Source organism: Cetorhinus maximus, chromosome 8 (assembly GCF_964194155.1).
Source record: "Cetorhinus maximus chromosome 8, sCetMax3.hap1.1, whole genome shotgun sequence".
Lineage (NCBI taxonomy): Eukaryota > Metazoa > Chordata > Chondrichthyes > Lamniformes > Cetorhinidae > Cetorhinus > Cetorhinus maximus.
Genome location: NC_135886.1, coordinates 110641748 through 110668275, shown reverse-complemented (window position 1 = coordinate 110668275; position 26528 = coordinate 110641748).

The window sequence follows — 26528 nt, the reverse complement described above, 5'->3', positions numbered from 1 at the left end:
GTTTGTATGTATAGCTCAGCTATGCGCTGCTTAAACCAGCTGACCATTTCCTATTTCTACTATTTTACTGACAGGAACAATCTATCTCTAGGATTCATCCAGTAGAGACAACATGGAGTACGTTCTTCATGGCAATCTGGAGGAATAGAGTACATAACAGAGACAAGGGGTGGCAGAGTGAATCAAAGATTCCACCATAGCACTTGAATATTTCTAACATTACATTGGCGGCTACACTTCAAAAATATTTAATTAATTATGAAGTGCTTTGGGATGTCCTGAGAACGTGAAAGGTGTTATATAAATAGTGTCCCTCTCCTTAAGGGGGTGAGGTAGGAGATGGTGCAAAAGCTGAACTTATGGCCTTGGTTTTGATCTTTGACGTCCATCAGGTGAGCAGTGGGCAATTTGATTGCAGTGCCTGGCCAATGTTGTCCACAATCTACTTGGATGGTCAGGTTTCATTTAAATGTAGTTGCTGGGCTGCACTCCTGACTTGAGTGCTGTCAGGAAGCTTGCCACTTTGGAAGGATGGGAAAGCCAGTAGGCTACCTCCTGAGCACGGCCCTGCAGTCTTCCATTAAAGGGGGGGCCTGGGCAGAGTAAGAGGGATGGCCAAGGGCTTAATTTAAGAGACAGAAGGTGTGGCAAACGTGGCATTTTAAATAATCCTGAAGGTTCAAAGCTGACAAATGAATTAATTAATATGGTGGGCAAGATATCCAAAACGGGGACACATCAAAAAGTTATGCGAAGGCGGGGCTGTGATTATTGACATGACGGGCAACCAATGGCAGGAGCCTGGAGGCGGGGCAGTCGAAGGTGGGCGGTCATGTGATGACGTCTCCCGGAATATGTCCAGCGGGAGTTGGCAACCTTTTTCCGTAGATTGTCCAAAAGGTGTCCTCAGCAAAAAGGTAACGTTAACGCCGCTGGAGACATCAAAGGGACGATGGGGGGTGGGTGGGGGGGGGGGGGTACAGGTCTGCTGCCTGCAACGCAACTGAATGGATGTTGACCCAGATTCCACCCCCCCCCAATCAGGCCCAGTTTATATTTGATAAAAAGGGGAAAAGTGAAAACCGGGACATTTGAACTATTTGTAGCAAATTGTCAAGACACCGGGATATTTAATAAAAAAGCGGGACTGTTCCGGCAAACAGGGGGGGTGGGGGGTCTGGCCACCCTATTAATAATATCCCCAGCCCTGCTTTCATTGATTTCTTTAACTTGCACTGGATCTGGCTGGTTCCTGCCGACACCACCCCACCCCCAGTGTATCACCCATGAATAGTGAGTGGGTCTAGTGATAAGAGTGGTGAGAGAAGTGGCCTAATCTTCTTAAAGGCATCCCAGGATCTCAATTTGTATTGAATAATAAAGCTCCAGCCTCTTTCTACTGGGAGCACCTTCAAGGCCTGTTTGAAAAATCAGGTCAAGCAGCTCCCAAACTCATCCAGTTGTTCGGGACATAAATTATGCCAACATTCAAGGTTAAATTGAGTAATGATATGAAGAAGAAGAAGGGGATAAAAAGCAGGTAAATGTGGTTAGGACTCTTTCCTGATGTTGACACAAGAAGCAGGCGAGTAAACACCAACATTAAAACTAATGGGCACTGCAGGACCTGGAGTGCATAGTAGATATGTGGATTTGATTGAGATGTGATTTAATTTAATACATTTTTTTTAATGATTTGAGTGTTTACTATTTCTATTCCTCGAAAAGGAAGCCCTTGTGGGACTGGGGCAGTCCAGTGTTGTTCCAAGTAAAAGTAAAATTCTTTGGACCAAATCGCCTGCTCAGTGTTATAACTTTGTATTTTATGGTTACAACTGCAAATGAATCAAGCAGCATGGTGCACCTTTCCACCGGTGGTTAAAGTTTCTTCATGTAGCCTGGGTCTTAATTGAGAGTATTCTTCTCAGATTCTGAGTGCTTCTTAAAAGTGTTTCCTTACAGCCAGGTCATTGTTGTCTCTGTCTGACTGCTGTCTGATTGTAATCCTGAGCCAGGGGTAAAGTTGCAGGGCTAGCACTGAGGGGAAGGGGGAGGGGGATGGCAGGGGGGAGGGCAGGAGTGGTTTGGTCATCAATATCTAGTGTTTTTTCCTGATAAGTGTTGAATGATAGAATCATTGCACAGAAACATGAGCAGTTGGACCTGCTGGCCTGCTCGTTTGAGCTCAATGAGCTGGAATTCAATTCTTGCTATTCACATTCACTGAGGAAAAAACCTATCTAACGTGTATCGGGGTGGAATCTGATTAAATCTCACTGAATTCCTTCTTGAATGCAACAATTTGTCCCTTAATCTGGTTTCTTTAGACGAATTTGACACCTTGAGTTTGTCATATGTAACACTTGTTTTGTTCAACTCTGCAATAAGTTTCTCCTAAAGCAGCGTGTATACTCTACACAATTACTGGATATGTGGCAATAGTAAGCAAAAGTTCAGAGATCTTCTCTATTCTGGCAAATAGAAACAAAATAAAAATATGGTAGAATTTAGGACTTGGGTATTCTTATTACCAGTTTGAAGAGTGAAATGGGACTCCCTGATGGCTTGGTGGATTAAGGCACTGCCTGGTATGTTGAATCATTAAGGTCTCATGTTTCATTCTTGATCTGCTGCACTGATCTCAGCCAGTGCAATAGTTGATTTGCCTCAATTTATAACAGTGTCTCTGTCATAGCAAAGTGAAAAATTGGCCCCAATTCCTGATTCTAATATTTATCTGGTGACTCCTGCTGGTAAGTACTTGTGGGTGAAGAGAGGCTTTATTGCCTCTGTGGTTGAATCCCACAAAAAGTAAGGCTAAAAATTCTGTGCTCCAGGGGGCAGAACTGGGTTTTTTTTCCCAAATATTTCCTTGGATCTCAAGTGGAGCTTCCACACATTCTCCATTGCTACAGCTGTCTTCCCTTTAGCTTCTTTTACATCCTGTCATCCTTTCAGGCTTTAAGTTACCTCATTTTCTCTCTAAAATACTGTATGTATTCGCTCCCATGGTTTCACCTTTTCATGTGTTTATAACTGCTCCCTTTTGCTATTAAGCAAGTATAAGTGCAAAAAAGGACCCATGCTCTTTCCACCAAATTACACAATGACTTAAACTTTAAAGCTCCCCCCACAAACCTTTTTGCCTCTCTATCTCTCTCTTTCCCCTCTCAAGATGCCCCGTAAAAACCTATCTCTTTGTTCAAGCTTTTGATCACCTGCCCTAATATCTCCATCTGAGGCTCAATCAGTGTTTTTTTTTATTGACGCTGCTCTCCCTATAACCCTGGGACATTTTATTACTTTAAATGCTCTGTATAAATATGATATGTTGTTGTAATCATTGAATTGTACGATACTGCAGCACAGAAGGAGGCCACTTGGCCCATTGAGGCTGCGTCATGTATTTCAAAGAGCAATCCAGTTTTTTTTTGTTCATGGGATGTGAGTGTTGTTGTCTAGGCCAGCATTTATTGCCCAACCCTAATTGCCCTTGAGAAGGTGGTGGTGAGTTGCCTTCTTGAACTACTGAAGTCCCTATGTTATAAGTACACCCACAGTTGTGTTAGGGAGGGAGTTCCAGGTTTTTGACCAGCGACAGTGAAGAAATGGTGATATATGTCCATGTTAGGATGGTGAGTGGTTTGGAGTGGAACTTCCAGGTGATTATGTTCCCATGTGTCTGTTGCCCCTATCCTTCTAGATGGTAGTGGTCGTGGGTTTAGAGGGTGTTGTCTAAGGAGCCTTGATGAGTTCCCGCAGTGCATCTTGTCCATGTTACACACTGCTGCCTCTGTGCATCAGTGGTGGAGGGAGTGAATGGATGGGGTGCCAATCAAGTGAGCTTCTTCAGTATTGTTGGAGCTGTACTCATCCAGGCAAGTGAAGTGTATTCCATCACATTCCTTACTTGTGCCTTGCAGATGGTGGACAGGCTTTGGGGAGTCAAGAGATGAGTTACTTGCCACAGAATTCCTAATTTCTAACCTGCTCTTGCCACAGTATTTATATGGCTGTGTCCACTTTAATTCCTGGTCATGGTAACTGCCACGATGTTGATAGTGGGGGATTCAGTGATGGTAATGCCATTGAATGTCAAGGGGCGATGGTTAGATTCTCACTTGTTGGAGATGGTCATTGCCTGGCACTTGTGTGGTGCGAATGTTACTTGCCACTTGTCAACCCAAGTCTAGATTTGGTCCAGGTCTTGCTGCATTTGGACATGGACTGCTTCAGTATCTGAGGAGTTGCAAATGGTGCTGAACATTCTGCAATCATTAGTGACTATCCCCACTTCTGACCTTACGATGGAAGGAAGGTTATTGATGAAGTAGCTGAAGATGGTTGGGCCTAGGACACTACCCTGAGGAACTCCTGCAGTGATGTCCTGGAACTGAGATGATTGATGTCCAACAACCACAACGATCTTCCTTTACGCTAATTATGACTCCAACCAGCGGACAGTGTTCCCTCTGATTCCCATTGACTCCAGTTTGGCTAGGGCTCCTTGATGCCATGCTCGGTCAAATGCTGCCTTGATGTCAAAGGCGATCACTCTCGCCTCACCTTGGGAGTTCAGCTCTCTTGTTCATGTTTGAACCATGGCTGTAATGAGGTAAGGAACTGAGTGTTCCTGGCAGAACATAAACTGTGCATCAGTGAGCAGATTATTGCTAAGCAAGTGCCACATCATAGCACTGTTGATGACCCCTTACATCACTTCACTGATGATTGAGAGTAGACTGACGGTCCGGTAATTGGCTGGGTTGGATTTGTCCTGCTTTTTGTGTACAGGATATACCTGGGCAATTTTCCATATTGCCTTATAGTTGCCAGTGTTGTAGCAGCACTGGAATAGCTTGGCTAGGGGTGCAGCAAGTTCTGGAGCACAGGTCTTCAGTGCTATTGCCAGAATATTGTCATTGCCCATAACCTTTGCAGTATCCAGTGCCCTCAGCTGTTTCTTGATATCACGTGGAGTGAATCAAATTGGCTGAAGGCTGGCATCTGTGATGCTGGATACCTCCTGAGGATGCTGAGATGGGTCATCCACTTGGCACTTCTGGCTGAATATTGTTGCAAATGCTTCAGCCTGATTATAGTGGGCTCCCCCATCATCAAGGATGGGGATATTTGTGGCGTCTCCTCCTCCAGTGAGTTGTTTAATCGTCCCACTCCTCCACTGCATATTCTTGCAATTATTCATCCAGTTCCTTTTTGAAGGCTATTATTCAATCTGTTTCCTCCACCTTATCAGGGAGTACATTCCTGATCCTAACATCTCATTGCATAATAAAGGTTTTCGGCATGTCACTTCTGCTCACCTTAAACACCTTAAATCTGTGCCCTCTGGGAGACAGATTTATCAACCCTTCGATCAGAAACAATTTTTAAAATTCACTCTATCTAAACCATTCATGATTTTAAACACCTCTATCAAACCTCCAGTTAGCCTTCTCTGCTCTAAGGGGAACAATAGCTTCTGCAGTCTACCAACATAACTGTTTCCTTCATCACTGGAATCAGAGAATCAGAATCACAGAATCACACAGTGCAGAAGAGGCCCTTCGGCCCATCGAGTCTGCACCGACACGTGAGAAACACCTGACCTACCTACCTAATCCCATTTACCAGCACTTGGCCCATAGCCTTGAATGTTATGATGTTCCAAGTAATCATTCTAGTAAATCTCTTCTGTCACCTCTCCAAATACTCATGTCCTTCCTAAAGTGCAGTGCCTAGAACTGGCCACAAGTTGGGGTGAAATAATGTTTTATATAAGTTTGAGAACTTCCTGGCTTTTGTACTCTATACGTCTATTTATAAAGCCCAGAATCCCATACATAAGCTTAATTAACCGCTTTATTAACCTGTCTGGCCACCTTCAAACATTTATGCACAAGCTCCCCTGGGTGTCTCTGTTCTTGCACCCTCTTAAATTTGTACCATTTAGCTTGTTATGACTCTCCTGATTCTCCCTACCAAAAACCTCAACTTTTCTGTATTGAATTTCATCTGCCATGTTTTTGCCCATTCCTTCAGCCTGTTTATGTCCTCTTGAAGCCTATTACCATCTTCCTTAGTGTTTACTATACTTTCAAGTTTAATGTCATCTGCAAGTTTTGACATGGTGCCCTTTACCCCCCAAGTCCAAGTTTTATTGAATCCCTGCTGTTTGTTACCTGCTGCAGTTTCCTGTGGATTCCTGTGCATGTGTGTAAATCACATGTCTACTAGTCAGCTGATATATTATGCCATGAAGTTGATGTATGTTGTATGTCATTTCATGTATTTTTCTTTTTTCTTGCCCAACAGTGCTATAAACAAAGGACACTGGTCCCTCCCTGGCATATTTTCTTCTTCCAGTTGTTTGAGGAAATTTGAATATAATAAATTCCCAATTCTGTGACTGATCCCTTTACAATTTTCTGGAAAATTCCTTTGGAAGTCTAATGACATCATTAGAGTGAAACCCTGAACCACGTAAGAGTTAGTGCGTTCCATCCTGGAATCTCAAATCTCTATATAAATAATCTGATCACTTACTACATGGAGAGCCCATATGTGTGGAATTGGCACATTCTCCATGGTACAATTCAGTGTTGTAAAATCACCACGAAAGGTTGTACATGTAGTGATAGTGAGCTCCTACAGCCAAGTGTCATTTTCAGCATGCTGCTTAGCATTGTTTCTGGTTACATCAGCGTACCAAGCTGGGAAAGCATCCTTCTTTTGGGCTGAATATTGAATTCAACAACTTTAGATCTTAAACTCCCCCTCCCCCCCATCCCCACCCCGTTTCTCCCCCCTCCCTTTTTTTTCAATAATTTATATAGATTCTTCTTTTCCCACCTATTTCCATTATTTTTAAATCTAAAACTAAAACTTTGTTAGTCTTTCCACCCCACCCCCACTAGAGCTGTACCTTGAGTATCCTGTCTTCCATTCTTAATTAGCACTTTTCTTAGACAATATCACCACCTTCAACACCTCTTTGATCCTTTTGTCTGTGACATCTTTTGATTATCTGCTCCTATCACTGCTCGCTTATCTCCACAATCACCACACCCTCAACTTCTCTCTCCCCCCGCCCCCCCCACCTTAAACCAGCTTATATTTCTCCTTTCTCCTAACTATACTCAGTTCTGCCGAAGGGTCATGAAGACTCGAAACGTTAACTGATTTCCTCTCCACCGATGCTGCCAGAGCTGCTGAGTTTTTCCAGGTAATTCTGTTTTTGTTTTGGATTTCCAGCATCCGCAGTAGCTTTTAGCTTCTTTTGAAAGCACTCCCCTGAATTCCAGATCCCTGAGCTTATCTGCTAAAGAGGGATGCAATTTAGTCCTCCAGGCAGCTGCTCATCTCCCATATTCAGTGACTTCTGCTCACTTGTGCTCTCCATTTCCCCATCTGATCAGTGTTCTTTTACAACATGCTTTGGTATCATTTGAAATCTGTGCTATTTTCTCTTTATCTAGATAAGTGGTAATGCCATCCTTTAAAAACACTAATTTTGCCATAGATGTTAACTTAACTGACTATAATTACATGAAATAAATCCGCCTTTTAAACATGGGTCCTCATTGGCCACTCTTCCTTGACTAATGAACTTGACTAAAATATTCCTTTTATGAGGTATTTTGAGGTATTTTGATTGAAATGTAAAATGTGCTAATTATAGTTTGTCGCTATTTCTGTGTTCAAAAGAAAGCTAGTTGTAAACTTTGCATTTAATTATAGTTAATTTTCTGACCTCCTTTCCTGAAAGTGCTGACTCCCAAGTACCTTGCTCAAGTGACCATTATTGATGTAAAAGAGAGATTGATAGATTTTTTGTTATTTAAAGGTTGGGGAATTTGAGCAAGGTTTATATGGAGTTTGGTCACAGATCAGCCATAGTCTCATTGAAAGCTGAAAGACGCTTGAGCAGTAAATGGCCTGTTCCTATATTGCTAAGAAAATGTAGGTTGTTAAGACACTTATTCATAGTGTGGAGATAGTTGTCTTAGCTGAACCTAACCCTATCCTCATCTGACATCCCCTTCATCTTTGTACCACCATACCATGGGTTGTCAACTCTGATTGGATTATCCCTGGAGGTTTTACCATATGATCTCCCACCTCCAATTGCCCACCCGCTCAAATAGTCATTTTTTTCATATCCAATATTTTTTATATCTAATACACAAGTGTTAAAAGATGTTTTTTTTTAGAAAAGTCTCCTATGATTTTTCTCCCAAGTTGCTCACAGCAGTGTCCAGGGGATTAATCTTCATTTCCCAGAGACTCTAAGCGACAATGCTAGAGGGTTGACAGCCTTACTCCCATGTATGTAGACACACTCTCTAGCAATGATTGCTTGATGATACTCAGCAATCAATGATCCCCTTCCTACCTCAGGGTTGCTGTGGCTGCTTGTGATCTAACTACCATTGACTGCTCTGACTGACAGTAGCTAACTAACTCCACTCAGATCAGGGATCAATGGTGTGTAACTACTCACTTGGCAGGAAGAATAGGTCATTAAAATAAATTTATATTTGTTTAAGTTACCATGGGAATGATACCAATTAGAAAAGATGAAACTGAAACTGATATGGTAGTGGCTTTTTATTGTTAGGTGCACAGGACAGTCTGGTTGCTATGGCAATAAACAGTTGGGCCTCCACATAAGAGGTCTAGTTTGAATACTAATCTCAACTGGCGCTGACTTATCTCCCTATAACCTTTGACAGCTCAGACATTACTCCTGGTGATTGAACCTGTGGGGTAATCCACACCTGGATGATCTGAGATTCCCGACCAGCTCTGAAGCATTGGATGAACCTAATCTATGTTGAGTTAATGCACTTTTACTTTAATGCTCTGACTTCAGGGAGGCTTTTGGTCTATGGCCTTCAAGTGCCATGTTCCTCCATTTACATTTCAAACTGGCACGGTACTGAACAAATGCAGAGAAGATGAATCACAAGTTCAAAAAACCTTGTGAAGAAAATGGTTCTCCATTGCTGCTTGAAAAAGGGAAGTTTACATTTTTCGATTTCCTTGTATAGCTGTTGGCTGCCCAGTTATAACGTAACAATGCCTTCAGCTAAATGACACTGTGGCAGCAGTTACATGCTACCATTGACCTCCCTGGGTTAATCAGAGGTAAATTAGCCTGGGTTCCTGATCCTACTTTTGTCCAGTGGCGACTTCTGGAAAATATACTTATGTAGATGTGGAACGTGAATGCTGTAAGACTTGACTGTGATTCAACCCCTTTCCTCTGGCTCCGTGATCAAAGAACCATCTACACTCACTAACCCTGACATCAAAAGAAGAGAGCTTCAGAGTGGTGAAGCGGAATTGGTAAGACAAAGCTCAGAAATCAAATGAGTGGGTAGGAATCTGTGATCTCAACTCAATTGTACCAATTAAATTTGACTTCTGGATTTTACATCTCCAAGCTGCACATCAGACATGATGCGCACTTGCATTACGCAGCCTCAGCTGTATTTAAAAGGGTAATGCACTAATAGAAATTGGAGGAGTTTAGGATGGTTGGTGGACAGAGGATAAGGGCGGCACCTAGGTTCAAAGACATCTTGCTGGAAGTAACTGCTGGGTGCAAGTTACAAGCGAGGTACAAGCCAGAGGGACAGACCTTTCCTTAGCAATGGGACAAAAAAACCTGTGGCTCTCACCAAGGCGGCATTATTGGACGTAACTGAGAAGGTGAGCAATAGGACCATGTCTCAAAGCCACCTCTCCGAATGACCACATCCAGTGGGTGAATACCATACCTTCAGTCACTCTCAGGTCTGTTTTCTTTGTAGTAGAAGAGAGCGTAAAACAAAAGGGAAGTGGGCCATCACAAATAGTCCAGCTGAGGATTTCATTTCTTGCGTTTTACACTGTGAACCTTTGCAATATTGGGGCACCCTTGGGATCCCTGGCAGCAATATAAGCAGCTGGTTTAGCATGGATGTCTATCTCCAACCCCTCCTCCTTGATATTCTCCGCTTCCAAAGATGAGCAATGAGCCCCTTTGTTGTCCTCCGCCTTTTTTTTATTATTCATTTACGGGATGTGGACGTCGCTGGCTAGGCCAGCATTTGTTGCCCATCCCTAATTGCCCTTGAGAAGGTAGTGGTGAGCTGCCTTCTTGAACCGCTAGTTCCTGTGGTGTAGGTACACCCACAGTGCTGCACAATGTTATACAGGTTGCACACACAGGTATCATCCTAGATAGTTTGGTGGTGAGTACTGAAGAGCACCTTTAGACCTATCTAGTCACCTGAAGCATATCTTCAGAATGACAATACACAAAAGCAAAATACTGAGGATGCTGGAAATCTGAAATGAAAAATTCCAATGGTCTGCTTGCTGGTGGCCATGTGGCTCTTGCTGCGATGTTCTTGCACCTCATTGGTGAGGTTCCCCACAGGCATCATGGACCGAGTTTGAAGGTGGTATCCCATGTTTCTTACAAGTCAGTCATTAAGTCTGTTCCTGGAAAGAAAAGGCTTAGAGCATTGAACTGCTACAGTATAAAGGCTCCTAGAGAACCTGATGCAATCCTCTTCTCATGGTTGCGCACAAAAGCTGTGCATTTTTGGACAAGTTCTCCATGTGGTTGATTAATAACTCCTGGTTTCTGTGGTGGTGCTCAGATTGCTGTGTGTGTGCAGTCAATAGCACCCTGCACCTGAGGGAATCCAACCATTGAGACAAAAAGTGCCCGCTCATTCTGGTTACTATTATCGCTGGGGTGACTTACATAATTGCCAAATCTGGCAAATAATTCATTTGTCACCTGCCTTATGTGCAGCTAACTGAGAAATCCTGGATCGATCTCTGGTAGAGCCTTGGAAGGATCTGTAGGTGAAAACATTTATGGCGTGGTCACTTTCTCAACCCCTGGCAACGCATGGCTGCGAGCTCCAGCAGGGAGTTTGGTATCACCTGACTTGACAGCCTCAGCCTGCAGAAGCACTGCTCTTTCAAGAGGCCAAGGAAACTGACCTTCTGTTTGTAAATCCTATCGTGGGTAGTGCCTCCTGTGACTTCAGCCTCTTTCCTGTGCACCTCCCTCATGTGTGCCCCTCTGCAATGTCTATGCTGATCCCACCATGTCTCAAAGCCACCTCTCTGAATGACCACATCCAGTGGGTGAATACCATACCTTCAGTCACTCTCAGGTCTGTTTTCTCACCCTTTGTAGTAGAAGAGAGCGTCAAACAAAAGGGAAGTGGGCCATCACAAATAGTCCAGCTGAGGATTTCATTTCTTGCGATACCGTGAATGGTCATTATCTTTCTTTTCTGATCTGCTCTAAATATATCCAACAACCCCCCTGTCTTGATCTCCAATGTAAAAGCCCCCAAGGTTGGAAAAAAAGCTGTACTCACACAAGCACTCTCTGCCAAATGTTTGCCACAGGCAATGAGACAGCAGCTACAATAGTGAGATTTTATTCTGATGGGGCAACGACAAATTTAAATACCCACCTGAATTGCTGCTCAAAACTCGCCTCTGTTTCACTGGTCAGTTTCCCAAACTTCAGGAAACACTTGATGCACAAGTTAAGTTTGAAGCCAAATTGAAAGCAATTTGCAAAGATCTCATTAGCATTGCTAAGGACATTAGCTACACAAATCAGTACCTGTCTGCCTGCAACAATTAAACCCCTGACTACATTGAGTAGGTTTCTCATTAGCATCCAAACGTGTCTCCGTTAAACCTGGAAGTGGGTACACTGGATTTGGGTTACACTCCGAATTGAAAACTCAAAAATTTTAAGCTGGACCTAACCGCTGATCCTTGTGGAGATTCTGTCCAAGGTCATCGCCAATCGGGTCAAATCCGCTCTGGAATTGGTGATTCACCCTGACCAGACCTGCTCTGTGCCAGGCAGGAAGATCTCTGACAGCCTGGCGCTGCTCAGGGATACGATTGCCTATGTACAGGACAGGGGTGTGGATACCTGCCTCATCAGCTTGGATCAGGAGAAGGCCTTTGACAGAATATCGCACACCTACATGGGGGATGTGCTCTCCAAAATGGGGTTTGGGGAGGGAATTCGAAATTGGATCCAACTGCTCTACACTAACATCAGTAGCGCAGTCTCAATCAATGGGTGGGAAACAGATAGCTTTCCGATTAAATCTGGAGTCAGGCAGGGCTGTCTTCTCTCGCCTGTCCTTTTCGTGTGCTGCATAGAACCCTTTGCCGAGTCCATCAGGAAGGATCCGGGCATAAGAGGAGTGACGATCCCAGGCAGTGGAGGCACTCAGGTAAAAGCCTCCCTGTACATGGACGACGTCGCCGTCTTCTGCTCGGATCCGCTGTCGGTGCGCAGACTGATGCACATCTGCGACCAGTTCGAACTGGCCTCGGGAGCCAAGGTAAATCGTGGGAAGAGCGAGGCCATGTTCTTTGGGAACTGGGCTGACCGATCCTTTGTCCCCTTCACTGTCAGGGCTGACGGCCTGAAGGTGCTGGGGATATGGTTCGGAGGGACCGGGGCATGCGTTAGAAACTGGAAGGAGCGAGTGGCTATGGTGAAAAGGAAACTGGGCATGTGGGAGCGACGCTCCCTCTCCATTGCGGGTAAGAACCTGGTCATCAGGTGTGAGGTACTCTCGCTGTTGCTGTACGTGGCGCAGGTCTGGCCCATTCCAGACTCCTGCGCGATGGCGATCACTCGAGCCATCTTCCGCTTTATCTGGAGGTCGAAAATGGATCGTGTCCGCAGGGACGCGATGTACAAGCCTCTAGATCAAGGGGGAAAAAACGTGCCCAACATCGCCCTCATACTGATGGCCACCTTTGTGTGCGGCTGCATCAAGTGGTGCGTAGACCCTCAGTACGCAAACACCAAGTGTCACTACGTGCTGAGGTTCTACCTGTCCCCGGTGTTGCGAAGGATGGGTCTGGCCACGCTGCCGCGGAACGCTCCAAGTAGTTGGACCGTGCCGTACCACCTGTCCCTGGTGGAAAAATTTATGCAGAAAAACACCTTTGACCACAAGTCCATCAGGCAGTGGTCAGCACGTAACGTCCTAGAGGCCCTGAGGGAAAAGGAGAGGGTGGACCCTGTGGGATGGTTCCCCGAGCAGACTGTCAAAGTCATTTGGCAGAATGCCTCATCGCCAGAACTTTCCAACAAGCACCAAGACGTAGCTTGGCTGGTGGTGAGAAAGGCCCTCCCCGTCAGATCCTTCCTACACGCCAGGAGGCTCACCCCCTCTGCACGTTGCCCTCGAGGTGGCTGTGGTGGGGAAGAGACCGTTGTTCACCTCCTTGTGGATTGTGCCTTTGCAAAGAAAGTCTGGAGAGAGATGCAGTGGTTGCTGTCGAGGTTCATCCCGAGCAGTTCTGTGACACAGGACTCTGTGCTCTACGGGCTGTTCCCAGGGACACACACCGAGACAAACATCAACTGCAGCTGGAGGATCATCAACTCGGTGAAAGAGGCGCTTTGGTCTGCCCGAAACTTGTTGGTCTTCCAGCACAAAGAGTTGTCCCCGACCGATTGTTGCGGACTGGCACAATCCAAAGTCCAGGACTACGTGCTGAGGGACGCACTAAAGCTTGGGGCAGCTGCCGCAAAGGCGCAATGGGGAAGGGTCGCTGTCTAAGACCTTTCTACCACAGCGCACCGAGAGACTGGGAACTGTTTAGAGCCCCTCGGGCTGTACAGATCAAAATGAAAGGCTGTAAATGATTGTAATATTGTTTGTACTGATGCACCTGGTGATACATTTTGTAAAAGTTTAACCTGGATTGTACCCTTGTAATGTTGTTTTTGAAATGGTTTGGAATGTGATTGAAGATATTTTATGAATAAAGTATATTTTTACAAAAAAAAAAAAAAAAATTCCCTCCATTGTTTAGTTCACTTATGAAGACTAGCTCCATTGGCAGTTGGTAACCATGGAATCAGAAGAGGTAAAAAAAAATTGATAAAAAGAATAGAAGGTGTTAGAACGATGCATGATTACAGCATCTTCCAATTCAATCAGTCCTGAACATCGAATTCTATAGGACATAAGGACATATCTGTTTCACATTACAAAATGGCTCAGTACACCTTGGCCTGATGCTATTTCCTGTGTGTGGCCCTTATGCGCAGAATGATCAATTTGTTTTGATAAACAGAAATCAAAGGGGAGAAAAACAGATGATCCAAATTATGTTTATTGTGGCTCTGACATACCAAAATCTGTCATTCATTACCTTGTGTGCGGCATTATTTGTTAACAGAAACTTGTTGCTACAGGGTATCAACTCCTGAGAATGTTGTCAGTTGTGCACTAGCTCAGAGTGAAACACATGTCCTTTGGCAGCAACTCGTCTTCTTTTAGCCCATGATCTGTTACAAAGAAATAACTTGTATACATGTAGTGCCTTTCACAATCTCAGGCTGCCCCAAGTATATGAACATACATGGAATTTCCCGTGCCCGCTGGCATCGGGTGTGTTCGGTGGCTTGAGTGGGACAATATGGTGAGAAGGCCAAAAATCATTTTCACGATGTTGTGGAACTAGATTTTGATCATCCATTAAGCCCGTTGTTGGTGGGCCACGTCCCCCGCAATCGGACGTCAGGAACCTCATTGTAAAACATCAGCATATCACTATAAGGCCAGCCAGCCGGGCTCATTCCCCCCCTCCACCTCCACTGGCTGGACGGTCCGCCCACATGGTGGGGAAACACACTGGTGCAGAACATGTCTTGGCAAGTGTGATGTGCAGGAGTTGAGACTTATCGCCAGGGCCTTGCTCGCATCACGGACATCCGAGGAGCAGAAGATGCTGGAGCCCAACAGCAACGGGATCCTGGAGGAACGTCCATGGCATGCTGGGTGAATTCTCATGGACATGGCTCTTCTGCGAAGCAGCTCGCAGAAGTTGGAAAGTCACTGTTGATGTTCACAATGGACGATGGACGAGGGAGAGGAAAGCCAAGCATCAACTGGGAGAGGAAGACGTGTTGGGGGGTAATAAAGGGAGGGGGGGACTGAAGGTGTCAGGGGGGTGAGGTTGGGAGGGCGGGAATGAAGGTGTTGAAGGGGGAGAGGTTGGGAGGAGGGGAAAGAAAGTGTCAGCCGGATTCAGGAAGGGGGAGGGACTAAGCAGGGAGGTAGGCCGGGTGGAGGGGGTGGAAGGACTAAGTGGGGGGAAAGGGGGTACGGGGGGGTGGTGAAGGAGTCTGGAGGGGGGGACGTCCAGATGAATGTGCAAGGGAGGGGTTTGATGGGTCCATGACTGCCTCCTGAGGAGCGGACTGAGGGTAGGCGTGGTATGAGGAAATGGTGAGAATGACGGAGGGCAGAGTGAGGTGTTATGGTGGGAGGGTGAGGGTTCAATGGTAGCGGTAGAAGGGACGGCAAGGGTGGTTGGTGGAGACTGGGAGGCAGACATGGACCCGAGGGGTGGGAAGGAGGAGGTCAGGAAGGTGAATATGGATGGGGGTGGGATTTTCAGGAAGGAAGGTAATGTGCACGTTCACCTGGACATCCTGAAGAAAAAGGGTCGTGGCTGATAGGTCACAGAGGGGAGGTGGAAAATGATGCTAGAGGGGGTCAATGGGGGAACTGAAATGGGTGACTGGGGGAGGGGAAAAGACAGGGGAGCACATGAGAAACTGAATCCAGGCCATACTGTCCAAGTCGAAAGTGAAACGACATTTGTGGTCAGTGAGATCAGGTGCTGCATGGGAGTGTGATCATTGGGTGGGCAGAGATGCAGGTCAGCTCAGATGTACAACTGAAAATGAACCCCAGCAGGCAGCATTCAAAATGCTCAGGACATTAAGGATGGGTAAGGTACATGAAGGACCTGCATGCTTGGGAGTGTGCTTGCACAAGGCTCTCAAAGGCCCTGCCGCAGACACACTTCTCCCTCCAGAATCATTCATTGGCCAGCTGCTCCCTCTGCAGTGACAGAGGACGAGGTTGAGGAGCTCACAGGCAAAGGGGACTTTGAGGGAGAAGACGGCCTCTGCGATTACTGAGTGGATGACCCAGGGGTATCCAGCTGCTGCTCCTCCCTTCCCTTGGCAAATTGGATCCAGAATTGGCTGAGTAGCAGGAAGCAGAGGGTGATGGTCGAGGGGTGTTTTTGCGACTGGATGCCTGTGCCCAGTGGGGTTCCACAGGGATCGGTGTTGGGTCCCTTGCTGTTTGTGATATGTATAAACGATTTAGACTTTAATGTAGGAGGGTTGATCAGTAAGTTTGCGGATGACACGAAAATTGGTGGGGTGGTAAATAGTGAGGAGGATATAGACGGGCTGGTCAGATCGGCTGATCAGTGGCAAATGGAATTTAATCCGGATAAGTGTGAGGTGGTGCACTTGAGCAGGACAAACAAGGCACGGGAATACATGATGAATGGTAGGACCCTGGGAAGTACCAAGGATCAGAGGGATCTTGGTGTGCATGTCCACCGGTCCCTTAAGGTAGCGGGACAGGTAGATAAGTTGGTTAAAAAGGCATACGGGATACTTGCCTTTATTAGCCGAGGCATAAGATGTAAGAGCAGGGGGTTTATGCTGGAACTGTATAAAATGATGGGTAGGCTACAGCTAGAGTATTGCGTGCAGTTCTGGAATCTGCATTATAGGAAGGATGTGATTATACTAGAGTGAGTGCAAAGGAGATTTACCAGGATATTGCCTGGGCTGGAGAGTTTTAGTTATGAGGAGAGATTGATAGATTGGGGTTATTTTCCCTGGAGCAGAGGAGATTGAGGGTGTACAGGATTGAGGTGTATAAAATTATGAGGGGCATAGATAGGGTAGACAGGAAGGAACATTTGAACATTTCCCCTTGGTGGAAGGATCAATAACCAGGAGGCATAGATTTAAGGTAAGGGGCAGGAGGTTTAGAGGGAATGTGAGGAAGAATTTTTTCACCCAGAGGGTGGTGGGAATCTGGAGCTCACTGCCTGAAAGGGTGGTAGAGGCAGAAACCCTCATAACATTTAAGAAGTATTGGATGTGCACTTGCGATGCCATGGCATACAAGGCTATGAGCCTAGTGCTGGAAAATGGGATTAAAATAGTTAGATACTTGTTTGACCGGTGCAGACTCAATGGGCCAAAGGGCCATTTTCTGTGCTGTAGACCTCTGAGTCTATGACACTAGGTGCCCGAGGGCCCCAGCCTGACTCCATGAGGGGAAGGAGCACCTGGAGGGACGTCGAGGTGTCCCATTCCCCTCTCGTGTTGCCACTGCCACTGTCACCGCAGGCATGGTCCATGTCCTTACCTGTCAGTGCGATGGCACATTCCTCAAAGTGAGTGAGGATCCTCATGTAGGCCACTCCACCCCCAGTCTGGGACCTCTCCCTGCTGCTCTGAGCAAGCTTCTCCTGCATGAAAACAGATGGAGCAGGAGACATGGCACTGCATGGAATGTTTGTGTGGTGAGTGGAGCCGTGGACGGGATGAGGATGTGAGCTCCAGAGGATATGAGCCTGATGGAGATGTGAGGGTGTGTGTGAGAGTTAGAGGTGTTGTCCCTTGAGGTGTGAGATCCCTGTGAATGTGCGATGGGCTTGAGTGTGTGAGTTGAGAGTGATAAGAAGAATGAATTACCTTGGAGGAACAAAGGAGATCATTCATCCTGTAGTGGTACTGGGTGGCTGTCCCCTTTTGCAGGGCATTGGCGCTGACTGCCACTACCTCCCCAGAGGGATAGGTGAGATTGCTGCCCATCCTGTGGTCTGAGTGGGGGCAGAGGACATCACAGCAGGCCCCCACTGCATCCAAAAGCTGCTCGCGGGACGCATCATTAAACTGGGGGGCTGCAGTTTTTTCACCTTTCAGGGCCACATCTTCTTTGCAGCAATCTTGGGCTAGAAGTACTGAGATGTGTGTGTACATCTGGACTTTAAACATGGCACCCGGGGGATGAAGCAGCGAGGTGATGGCATGTTGGGTGAATAAGAGCCAGCCCGCCATGGAAACAGAGTGTTTCTCGGAAATGTATAATTAATGCAGCGGGTTTGGGAAGATATGGCGTGAAAAGCCACCATTGCGGCTGGCGCCTGTTACACCTGTGAATCAGGAGCAGGAATAGGCCATTTGGCGCATCAAGCCTGCTCTGCCATTCAGTAAGATCGTGGCTGATCTGATTGTGGTCTCAACTCCACATTCCTGCCTACCCCTGATAACCTTTGACTCCCTTGTTAATCAAGAATCTATCTACCTCTGCCCTAAAAATATTCAATGACCCTGCCTCCATTGCTGTCTGGGGAAGAGTTCCAAAGATGAATGACCCCCTGAGAGAGAAATTCTCCTCATATCAGTCTTGAATGGGACACCCCTTATTTTTAATAAATTACCGCCAATGAAATACCTTTTGAAGTGAAGTCACTTCTGTAATGTTGGAAACACGGTAGCCAATTTTTACACAAAAAGCTTCCACAAACAACTATATGTTAACACGCTCGACCTCTCCCTCCAGCAGCACCACCACACCCTATTTCTAAGTTGCGCGTGCCCCCAGTTTCATTTTATTCTTCGTCTCATCCGATGCCTCAACAAGAAACTTTGTCTCTTTCTTTCAGGTGCAAAGGAACGCAAGCTCCAACAACTCATCGACACCACCACCCATCAGGACCCTCCACCCCTGCCTGTCCCTCTCTCCCCATCCCGTCTTCCAATCCCAGCCCCGGTCGTGTATTCACCATACCCCCTGACCTTCCCCTCTCCGACGCTGAACATTCAGTGCTCAGCAAAGAACTTAGTTTCATACCCTTATGCCCTCATCTCAATGAATTTTGGGCTCGGCACGATGCTGAACTCTTCTTCCGCCACCTTCGTCTCCGTGCTCACTTCTTTGGGCAGGAGTCCTCTCCCCGTGCAATGGATCCTTTTACCCACCTCCAATATTCTCCCTCCACCTGGACCCCTTCCTCTGGATTCTTAGCTTCTCTTGATCTTTTCGTTGAGAACTGTCGGTGTGACATTAGTTGTTTCAATTTCTCTGCTCCTCTCACCCACTCTAACCTGTCTCTCCCTGAACTTGCTGCACTCCGTTCTCTCAGGTCCAACCCTGACATTGCCATCAAACCTGCTGACAAGGGTGGTGCTGTTGTTGTCTGGCGCACTGAACTCTACCTCGCAGAGGCTGAGCGCCAACTCGCAGACACTTCCTCCTACCTCCCCCTGGACCATGACCCCACCACCGAACATCAAGCCATTGTTTCCAGGACTGTTACTGACCTCATCTCCTCTGGAGATCTTCCTTCCAAAGCTTCCAACCTCATAGTCTCCCAACCTCGGATGGCCCACTTCTACCTCCTACCCCAAATCCACAAACAGGACTGTCCCAGCAGACCGATCGTGTCAGCCTGTTCCTGCCCCACGGAACTCATTTATTGCTATCTTGACTCCATTCTCTCTCTCCTTGTCCAATTCCTTCTCACCTACATCCATGATTCCTCTGACACCCTACATCATATCAACAATTTCCATTTCCCTGGCCCCAACCGCCTCCTCTTCACCATGGACGTCCAATCCCTCGACACCTCTATCCCCCACCAGGATGGTCTGATGGCTCTCCGCTTCTTCCTCGAACAGAGGCTCGAACAATCCCCATCCACCACTACTCTCCTCCGGCTGGCTGAACTTGTTCTCACACAGAACAATTTCTCCTTAAACTCCTCTCACTTCCTCCAAATAAAAGGTGTGGCTACGGGTACCCACATGGGCCCCAGTTATGCCGGTCTCTTTATGGGGTTTGTGGAACATTCCTTGTTCCAGTCCTACTCTGGCCCCCTCCCACAACTCTTTCTCTGGTACATCCCATTCTCTCAGTTCCTTCGCATCTGTTCTGATGATGCCACTTTCAAATACAGTTCCTCTGACATGTCTTCCTTAACCAAGGTTTTCCACCCACGGTGGTTGACAGGGCCCTCATCCATGTCCGGCCCATCTCCCGTGCATCCGCCCTCACACATTCCTCTCCCTCCCAGAACCATGATAGAGTCCCCCTTGTCCTCACTTATCACCCCACCAGCCTCCGCATTCAAAGGATCATCCTCCACCATTTCCGCCAACTCCAGCATGATGCCACCACCAAACACATCTTCCCTTTACCCCCCTGGTGGCAATCCGCAGGGATCGTTCCCTCCGTGACACCCTGGTCCACTCCTCCATCACCCCCTACACCTCAACTCCCTCCCACGGCTCCTTCTCATGCAACTGCAGAAGGTGCAACACCTGCCCCTTTACTTCCCTTCTCCTCACCGTCCAAGGGCCCAAACATTCCTTTCAAGTGAAGCAGCATTTCACTTGCACTTCCCTCAATTTAGTCTACTGCATTCGTTGCTCCCAATGTGGTTTCCTCTACATTGGAGAGACCAAACGCAGACTGGGTGACCGCTTTGCAGAACACCTTCGGTCTGTCTGCAAGCATGACCCAGACCTCCCTGTCGCTTGCCATTTCAACACTCCATCCTGCTCTCATGCCTACATGTCCGTCCTTGCCCTGCTGGATTGTTCCAGTGAAGCTCAACGCAAACTGGAGGAACAGCACCTCATCTTCCGACTAGGCACTTTACAGCCTTCCGGACTGAATATTGAGTTCAACAATTTTAGATCATGAACTCTCTCCTCCATCCCCACCCCCTTTCCGATCCCCCCTTTTCTTTCCAATAATTTATATAGATTTTTCTTTTCCCACCTATTTCCAGTATTTTTAAATGTATTTCCATCCATTGTTTTATCTCTACCTTTTAGTCTATTTCGATCCCTTACCTTCACCCCACCCCACCCCCACTAGGGCTATCTGTATCTTGCTTGTCCTGCTTTTTACCCTTAATTAGCACATTCCTTAGATAATATCACCACCTTCAACACCTCTTTGTCATTTTGTCTATGACATCTTTTGGCTATCTCCACCTATCACTGGCCCTCTATCCAGCTCTACCTGTCCCACCCCCCCCACTTAAACCAGCTTATATTTCACCTCTTTTCTATTTTTACTAGTTCTGTTGAAGAGTCATACAGACTCGAAACATTAACTGTGTTCCTCTCCGCAGATGCTGCCAGACCTGCTGAGTTTTTCCAGGTATTTTTATTTTTGTTTTGGATTTCCAGCAACTGCAGTTTTTTGCTTTTAACAATATGTTAATACCCAGATAACCTCTTTTTGTGGTGTTGGTTGGAGGATAAATATCAGCCAGGACATTGAGGAGAACACCCCTGCTCTTTTTTGAATTAGTCACATGGGATCACATATGTCTACCTGAGCGGGCAGATGGGGCCTCTGTTTAAAGTCTCATCTGAAAGGCTGTAAAGGAAGAAACACTTCCTCAGTGCCACATCAGCCAACTTAGAAATATCGTCACTGGCTCAAAATCCTGGAACTCCTATTCTAACAGCATTTTGTGAGTGCCTTCACCACATGGACTACAGTGGTTCAAGAATAATGTCCACCACCGCCTTCTCAAGGGCAACTAGTAACAGACAATAAGTACCAACCTTGCTTGTGATGATCACATCTCAAGAATCAATTAAAGTAAAACCCCACAGAATCGCCATCATAAAGCCCTCCTGGTGCATTCCAACCTGAGTGATAGCAGAAGTTTGTCCCATATAGAAGACTAAGAGATGATCTTATTGAGGAGTTTGATACATATTGACAGGGCTTATAAGGAAATACCTTTTTCTCTCATAGGGGAATACAGAGTAAGGGGAGATATCTTAAAATTAGAACTTACCTGAATCAAAGTGGACCCGGAGAAAAAAGAATCTTCCTCTCTCAGTTGGTGCGAATATGGAACGTACATAGGAAACAGGATCAGGAGTCGGCCATTCAGCCCCTTGAGCCTGCTGCACCATTCAACTAGATCAGAGCTGATCGTCTACCTCAATGCCATTTTCCTACGCTTTCCCCATTTCCCTTGATGTCATGAGTATCTAGAAATCTATCGATCTCTTTCTTGAACATACTCCGTGACTGAGTCTCCACAACCCTCTGTAGTAGAAAATTCCAAAGATTCCCTACCCTCTGAGTGAAGAAATTCTTACATCCCCAGAACGCCAAAGGGGAACTTGATTGAGATAAATATTTACCTGGGTTGTAACATTTAGAGGAATGTGCAGAAATTGGGAATAAAAGGAAAAAGAGCTGCCATATCAAAGTAACAGAATAAACTCAATGGGCTAGATGGTCTATTCCTATAATTAGTCAACAATTAGCCTCAGTGTCCCTAGACTATCAAGGAAATGAAATCAGTCAGAATTTCTGCTTAATGATTGTTATCACTAGCCCTCACTTAAAGTGCATGTGTGGATGTTGGATGAAAACACATGGTTTGGCTGTCATGCACACTACCTGTTTGAAATCTGTTGGCACTCGCTGTCTATTTTCATACCCTAAGCAATAAGTCTACATGTAAAATCCCACAGAGCAACTGGTGCCATTGGAGCTGTGCCCCAGCAAATGTCAGAGCCTCAGGAGAGAAAGAGAGAATAGCAGGTAAGAAACAGAAGACCTTTAAGTTACATTGCACACGTCAATGCTATTTTCCTACATTTATAGCAGTTAGTAGAGCTTGGAGTTGTCACGCTAAATCACAATATTTCAGGAGGTTTTAGCACATGATGATGAAAGCTCCTGTCACAGCATTCCCCAGCACCCTAGCTGCGCTGTAAAGCCTGTATCAAACCTTGTATGGATTCAGCAGTGAGAGTTGAGACACCCTTGGGTAAGAAGACTATAATGTTATTATTTAAGGCCAGACAGCTGTATGCAGTCAGACTGAAGTTTAAGTACACAGAGACTGAAATTGATTGTGTAGACATCTATTTATTTTGGTAGATTAATCTTGCAGATATTCAAGTAACTTGAGATACAAGTGGAAACAAAAATTACGAGTGCCAACAAACACATCTGTGAATTCACAAAAAAACTACCTTCTCAAGGGCAATTAGAAATGGACAACAAACGCTGGCCTTGCCAATGATACTTGCATCCAATCAAATAATAAAAAAAAACCCTTCTTAGAACAATTATTAGCACATTTGAACCAGTATCGGTATTAGGGCTGCAACACTGCACTGATTCTCCAGCTTATACTTCATTGGAGTGTGAATTTACCAAAGCATAATAATACATATGATATCACTCTTGCTTTATTATCCTCCATCTCTCCCTACCCCTGTTAAACGAATGCTTAGAGACCATCCCTTAACAGTCAATCCTGATGAAAGGTCACAGACCTGAAACATGGGCCTGAATTTTCATCCTCGAGGCGGATAGCGGGTATTGGGATAACCTCCGGCTTCACACGCCCGTCTCGGGATAAAGTGGCTCTGGAGGCGTGTTCCTCAGTGCCAGTAGGCGGATGCAAGCTGAAGTCGGGCCAGCCAACCCAGAAACACTTTGGAGGCAGAGGTGGGACCGATTTAGGAGGTGGGTTTTTCAAGACTCAGGCCTGGGGTTGCCAACTGTGATCAAATGTATTCCTGGTGATTTCATCACATGACTTACCCCCGTGCTGTAGCTATTCATCAGCAAACACATCCATCCTTGCGGCATACGGTCTTCGCCTGCCAATTGGAAAGCAAAAAGACTTATTATCAAATTGGATGATGCTTGACTGTCAGTCAAATAGCCTTTTTTTTTACCATTTCAAATATTTTTATATCTGGTAAACAGAAATGTTCAAAGAAATATTTTTTTTTAGGTATCTTTTTTAATGTCCCTATGATTTTTCTCCAGGATTGCACACAGCAGTGTCCTGAAGATTGATCTTTAATTTCTGGAGATTCCAGACCAATGCTAGAAGTTTGGCTACATTACTCAGGCTGTATATAAAGGGCCTGGAAGTTACTCACTGTGACAGGAAGGAAGTTGTGAAGGGGTGGCAAGGCTGAGTGGGAGGTGACGTCATTGCGTTGTCATGTGAGTTTAAGTTTTAAATGATGGCCATCTGGTTATATTTGTTGTCACAGGTGACCCATTCAGAGCCTTCCATAGGAAATTTTAGATGCTGTAGTCTGCCTATTGCAAACGTGTCAGGAGTGTCCACAAAGCTTTTTTTTCATTCACTCATAGGATGTGGGCGTTGCTGGCTAGGCCAGCATTTATTGCCCATCCCTAATTGCCCTTGAGAAGGTGGTGGTGAGCTATCTTCTTGAACCGCTGCAGTCCTTGAGGTGTAGGTACATCCATAGTGCTGTTAGGGAGGGAGTTTTAGGATTTTGACCCAATGACAGTGAAATGACTCCAACCAGCGGAGAGTTTTCCCCCTGATTCCTATTGACTCCAGATTTGTTATACTCAGTCAAATGCTGCCTTGATGTCAAGGGCAGTCACTCTCACCTCACCTCGGGAGTTCAGCACTTTTGTCCATGTTTGAACCAAGACTGTAATGAGGTCAGGAGCTGAGTGACCCTGTCAGAATCCAAACTGAGCCTCAGTGAGCAGGTTATTGCTAAGGGAGTGCTGCTTGATAGCACCGTTGATGACCCCTTCCATTACTTTATTGATGATTCGAGAGTAAACTGATGGGGCAGTAATTGGCTGGGTTGGATTTGTCCTGCTTTTTGTACAGGACCTACCTGGGCAATTTTCCACACTGCCGGGTAGATTCTAACGTTGTAGCTGTATTGGAACAGCTTGGCTAGGGGCACGGCAAGTTCTGGAGCACAAGTCTTCAGTATTGTTGCTGGAATACTATCAGGGCTCACAGCCTTTGCAGTATCCAGTGCCTTCAGCTGTCTTTTGATATCATGTGGAGCGAATCGAATTGCCTGAAGACTGGCATCTGTGAAGCTGGGGACCTCTGGAGGAGGCCGGGATGGACCATCCACTTGGCACTTCTGGCTGAATATTGTTGCAAATGCTTCAGGTTTATCTTTTGCACTGATGTGCTGGTCTCCCCATCATTGAGGATGGGGATAGTCATTGTTTGCAAAGATCCACCATCCCCTGCCGTGTTGATGTCAGCATCTTTGCAGCTACATCAGGTCAGAATACAACAAGTGAAATGAGCAAGGCTCCTCAGAGGCAAGAACTAGGACCCTGCACGCAGATCCTTCATGTTCAGTCACATGCCATTTCATCTGTCACATTTTCAAATGTGGTTACCCAAAAGTGCCTCACCTATAACCGTCACATCAGTGCACTGTCCTCACAGGCATGTGTGACTTCCAAGGGAGTATTCCATGAGGGCCCTATAAGCTCCAGGCCACACCATGACATTCTGAGGTGCTCACACACAAGCGCAGAGCACCCAACCCAACAATGGGCACCCCACCACCACACCCCTCCCCATGCCACAACAACATAAGCCTGTGCACTACTTGAGAAGATAATTCTAGCAGGTGGTTGCACATTGAGTAACGTGGCATAAAGAGAGAATCATGATTCATCCGTGTGCTTTATTCATTGTCATGTCAGAATGTCCCAGAGGAGCGGAATGTCTGATTCTCATGGATTAAATGCACCCAGATTCTATGCCCAGGACCTGGAGATCCTAGTGCAGGAGGTTAAAGGCCGGAGGGATGCCCTGTATCCAGCAGGTAGAAGGAACCCTCCTGCCTTCACAAAGAGTGCATGGCAGACAATTGCTGCTGCTGTGAGTGTTTCAGGAGCATATGGCTGAACGTGGATTCAGTGCTGCCAGCGGCTTCGTGACCTGCTGCACTCAGGCAAGTTGACCTGTTTGACTGAAGCATACATTTGCCTCTGGTTTGGGTCCTGGATGACTGAGACATCAGATGGGGCGCAGATGCTGCATATATCACCATCAACGAGGATGATTGAATAGACATTCTTGTATGTCTTGTAAGCATAAATGAGATGGCATCTGAATGCCCACTATGACACCTGGCTACATAGACCATGCTCGTATGTGGATGCAGGATTCAAAGTCCCCCAGTTTGTTTTTATTATTCACTTACAGGAGAAGAGAGCTCAAAATGCTAAGGTGATGGCCGGGACAGGGGGTGGACGTGCGAACCTCAGGGTGATTCGCCCAGTGGAGGAGAGCGCGATGCAGAGAGTGTGAGTGCCTTCCCAGACCAGTGTAGGAGATGGCAAATCACCCATTGCAAGTGCCAAAGGTGGCGTCAAAGCCACCTTCGATCATGGCTGCACTGGTGGTGGTGATGGTTGTTCAGCATGGGGGGAGGGGGATCAAGTGTAATGGGCATTTGACGCATTGTAGAGCACAATGGATGCACTCCGCGCCAAAGTTCCTGCTCATATAGTTTTTAATAATGACCTGTAACTGCATGTGCGCTCACACTGAGCAAGGATTACACTAATTATGTCCTGTTGTGTCTCACACAGATCCCACCACTGCACACCCAGCCCCCAGAGCCAGAACTTCCATCGGGCATCAGGAGGGGGATGAAGAGATGTCTGAGGAAGCACCATTCCATCTGACCAGCCCACAGGTCACCAACATAGATACGAGCACTGCGTAGGGAAATAGTGAGTGTTTAGAGTCAGTTGCACGTGGTGAAGGTCACAGCACCAGAGTGCAGGAGGAGGTGTCTGAGTCAGAGACAT